Genomic DNA, 5,565 nt, shown 5'->3' on the forward strand with positions numbered 1-5,565 from the left:
GGAAGAGGTATAGAGATATAAAGATATAGTGAGCTATATATATAGAAAGAGAAGGGCTAGGTTTATCGTCAGAGGTAGAGATAAAATCTGAGGTTGAGAATGAATAACAGAGAAAACAAAAAGGAAATTAAATATGCAACACGAGAGGAAGAGAAAGAGAGACTGAGATAAAGAGAGATAGAGATAAGGAGAACCACTTTTATGCTGGAAGACTCGCACTGAACTTGACTGCTATCAAACTTGTTGAATATACATTATATAATAAAATGTAACTCTTCATAAAATCCCTAATAAAATGTGAAAAAGGCAAAGTTTGGAATATAGGAACCCTACTGTAACCTTCTTTTAGTCTCCTTTATTCATAGTTTTTCAGATGCTGGTATGGCTTTGCGTTAAGAAGTTTGTTTCCTAACCACACAGTTCTGAGTTCAGTTGTACCACATAGTAACTTGAGCAAGTGTCTTCTACAATAACCTCGGGCCAACCAAAGCCTTGTGAGTGGATTTGGTAGATAGAAACTGAAAGAAACCTATTCTCCAGCCACAAAGCCCCTGCCAAAACAGACACATTAGCCCAAGGTAGTTTTCTACCTGGCCGGTTCCTGTCAACCATTCTACCCATGTATGCATGGAAGACAAATGTTAAACGGTGATGATGATGTTAATATATTATATATATACATATATACATACATATATATACATATATATATATAGTCAATTCAAAGAAGAAACAATTAAAAGACAGAGAAAGTAAAGAAACAAAAACAAACATGAGGATGTGCACAAGCAAAATATCAATTTGAAGCTCAGTGAAAGGAGAGTTGTAAAAGTTTTGAGCATAGCTCTTCATCGGAAATAGAAAAATCTGAAGAGAAAGAAAGAGAAATAAGGAAAGATCACCAACAATCCACTGCAGTTACATTTCTGAAGCGTCCAGAGGTGGAAGGAGAAAGAAAAAGTGGTTTCTGGGACAGTAGAGTGTGAAGAAGGTCAGTATGTGTGTGTGTGTGGCAGCGTGTGTGAGTGTGTGTGTGTGTGGTAGTAACTCTGTGTTTGTTTGTGTGTGTGTGTGTGAGTGTGTGCGTGCATGAGAGGGAGAGAGGGAGTGTGTGTGTCCATGTTTGCCCCCAACAATGCTTGATGACTGGTTTTGGTGTGTTTATGTCTAAATAACTTAACAGTTCAGCAAAAGAGAATGATAGAATAAGTATCAGGCTTAAAAAATAAGTACTGAGGTTGATTTGTTTGGCTAAAATTCTTTAAAAGAAATACGCCAGTATATCCACAATCAAATAAATGAAATAAATAAAAGAATAATAGAGTAAATGAATATTTCTCTGTCTTAAACACAAGTGTAGTTACATTAAACAAATACTTACAAATGTAGGGAAAAGAAATATAAAGAACTGTAAAGCACAGGCATGGCTTTGTGGTTAAGAAGCTTGCTTCCTAATTATGTGGTCTCAGGTTCAGTCCCACTGCATTTCCCCCCAAAAAGTAAAATGGCATGTTTTTATGGAACATGAGAAATCAATGACACTGCTCATATGATGATGACACTTTTTTTACAATTATCACATAATGTCAAGATGAGGAGGCACAATCATACACAAACACATCTATCCACTGCATAGTATTTTGGGAAAGTGTCTTCTACAATAGCCCTGAGTCAACCAAAGCTATGTGAATGAATCTGATGGATTGAAACTGAAAAAAGCACATCATGTGTGTCTGTGTGTGCACTTCTGTCTGGACATCATGGGATAGTTGTAAATGAACCTCATTGTCAGACAAGCGAGGTTGCTTATCACCACTCATCTGGGAAAATATGTCTAGACATGGGGAAATAAAATATTACCTTGCTTGAGAACCAGGTAAGTGTGGTTGACAGGAAGAGCATCCAGCTGTAAGAAATTTGCCTCAACAAATTTTACCATCATTGAATAGCAAACATTAAATGATGATGATGATGATGAGAGGAGGGAAGAAGAGGAGGATGTGATGATAATGTTTCTAGAATTCACTGTTTGTCAAAAAGATCAGCTTTAAATAAAATTGAATCAATAAGAATATATTCCAGTATAATGGTTTTTGCCTTAAACATTGGACTTCGTTCAGAAGACTGCACTTAGCCCTTTAGATGATCACATACAGCCTTAAGGCCAGGTACCCTACCAGTGTAGTATATTGAAAAAGGAAAGAGAGGGAAAAGTAAAGAGAGAGAAAGAAGGAGAGAAAGTGAAAGTGTAAGCAAATAAGAGAAAGAGAAACAGCAGCAAAGTGAAAGAGTGCACAAGAGAAAGAGGGAAAGACAGACTGAGAGAGAGGCAATTAAGTATATTCGTTTCTCCATTAAAAACCATCACTATTACCATTACCGGCACCACCACCACCACCACCACAACAACAACAACAACAATCAATATCATCAATATCCTCAAACTCCCACCACTACCACCACCAATAATATCATTTTCACTACAACCACTATCATCATCACGACCACCACCACCACTACTACCATTACCTTCACCATTCTCATTGTCATTTTTACATCACAAAATGGTTTCATGCAAGACAATTTCACTACTGACTAGGGTATCACAAGCAAAACAAGGTACAATAAAGTGCATAATATATAAATTAATTATGGCATACATAATACACACACACACACACACACACACACACACACACACACACACACACACACACACATATACACACATATATATACAAGGGGTGCTGAAAAGTTCGTGACTTTGAAGGTATCATGAAAGTCCTAGTTGGAGGCCCAACCTTCCCAGTTCTTTTACAGGACTTAGAAAAACTGAAGGACCACTGCAATAAGTGTGTGTATCTGAGAGGGAAATATATTGGACAGAATCATAATTAACTGATCTTTCTGCATTTTCCATTACTCAAAGCCAGGAACTTTTCACCCCCCCCCCTCATGTGTGTGTGTGTGTGTGTGTATATATATATATATATATATATATATATATATATATATATATATATATATATATATAAGTTTATGTATGTATTAATATTATCTCAGTTTAAAAAAACCTTGACAATGTAAATGTGTTAATAGTTACCATGGGTCGCAAAAATCACACAAAAAACCAGGATATCACACCCGTTTTATAGGCAGAGATACCAAGTTAAAGCAGTGCATTTTGAGTAGATATGAATAATAACAATAACTGGAGCAAAACACATATAAATGAAAGTTCCTTTAATTCCTACATATGTTTCAAAATATATGTGCACTCTACTCTAAAGAAGTAAGAGCTGCTGGAATTCCACATATATTCATTGTCAGGGAACCAACATATAGAAGCAAGACAAATGCGAAATGATAAGGTAACTTACGAGTTATAATATTATATGGCCAAGTAAGTGACCGTTAGAAGTAAGAACGCTAGTTTACATAGAGTTATAGTGGGAGAGGGATTGTAAACGCTATACAAAAGGTTTAAATTAAATGATTACCAAGTTAAAGCAGTGCATTTTGAGTAGATATGAATAATAACAATAAATGGAGCAAAACGCATATAAATGAAAGTTCCTTTAATTCCTACATATTTTTCAAAATATATGTGCACTCTACTCCAAAGAAGTAAGAGCTGCTGGAATTTCACATATATTCATTGTCAGGGAACCAACATATAGAAGCAAGACAAATGCGAAATAAGGTAACTTACGAGTTATAATATTATATGGCCAAGTAAGTGACCGTTAGAAGTAAGAACGCTAGTTTACATAGAGTTATAGTGGGAGAGGGATTGTAAACGCTATACAAAAGGTTTAAATTAAATGATTAAAATGGGGGGAGGGCAAAATGGATCACAGTAAAGTAAACTGAAGTCGTAAACTGAAAGCTAATTCAAATGTGGAGGAAGGGAGAGAATCAAGAGAGTTCATGAAATATAAAAAAATTTTCTCCTTAAGAAAAAAAATAATAACATATTAATATAAAGCGAAGAAAGTAAATATAAAAGAATAAATAAAGCATCATGAGTAGAGTGCACATATATTTTGAAACATATGTAGGAATTAAAGGAACTTTTATTTATATGTGTTTTGCTCCATTTATTGTTATCATTCATATATATATATATATATATATGTGCATGTATGTATGTATATATATATATACGTATACATATATACAATGCAAAAAAAAAACCTTGCAACTGCAATGGTCAATATAATAGAAATAAGATTTTATCTTCTTGTGGGGTCTGATTTCCAAATGATGCATGACCAGTACTGGTCTGCAGCCCAGTGGATGGGGACCCCTGGTTGAGGGAACCTATATGAAGTTGCTCAACCAGCTAGAAATAACAGTAAAATCATCTTCCAGTCACACCATGTCTAACATCTCAAGGAAAGAACTAAAGAATGCATTGGATAATGTTATTCTATATACAGAGTGTCTGAGAAAAGACGGGATGGTTATGGCTGGAAGGCTTTTGATCATGCATCTGTTCAATCAGGGGCAACATAGAAATAAGTAGTCACAGCAACAACAATATCACTACCAATGAAGAAAACTATATGTGGTTACTAGATCTACTTGAAATGGCAGCCAAAACTCCCTCAAATTACATCCAACTGTCTTTAAAAAAGGTGTGACATATATAATATTGTCCTAGATATGGAATACAGAACTTACCCTCCAAGGTCTATTCAGCCAAGACTGAAAGGGGCTAACCAAGAACAACCATCATCATCATCATCATTGTTGACATCTTAATGTCCATGTTTCCATGTTTGTATGAGTCAGACGGAATTCTTTGAGGCAGATTTTCTAAAGTCTGCAACCCTTTGTGACAGATTTTCTACAGATTGAAGCCTTTCTTGCTGTCAAACTTCACAGAAAATGGCATGCTTTCAAAGAAAATTGAAAATGAATGATTCTACATGTATGAAGATAACACTTCTTTTACAACAATCACATTATATCAAAATTTGGTGGCACAAACACACACACCTCTGCATCTATCTATTTATTTGTGTGTGTGTGTGTGTGCATACATATATATATATAAAATATATATATAATATATATATATTATATATAAGATATATATATTATATATAATATATATATATATATATATATATTATAAATGAAGGCGCATGGCTCAGTGGTTAGAGTGTCGAGCTTACGATCGTGAGGTTGTGAGTTCGAATCCTGGACTGGGCTGCATGTTGTGTTCTTGAGCAAGACACTTTATTTCATGTTACTCCAGTTCACTCAGCTGTAGAAATGAGTTGTGATGTCACTGGTGCCAAGCTGTATCAGCTTTGCCATTCCCTTGGATAACATCTGTGGCATGGAGAGGAGAGGTTGGTATGCATGGGCGACTGCTGGTCTTCCATAAACAACCTTGCCCGAACTTGTGCCTCGGAAGGTAACTTTCTAGGTGCAATCCCATGGTCAGTCATGACCAAAGGGGGTCTCAGCAATTTATATTTATATATTTATATATTTGATCCTTTATATTGAACACTCAATATTTCATCTACATTCAATACTTTCTTTCATGGT

This window comes from Octopus bimaculoides, chromosome 6, assembly GCF_046866305.1.
Source record: "Octopus bimaculoides isolate indiv1 chromosome 6, ASM4686630v1, whole genome shotgun sequence".
Classification (NCBI taxonomy): Eukaryota; Metazoa; Mollusca; class Cephalopoda; order Octopoda; family Octopodidae; genus Octopus; species Octopus bimaculoides.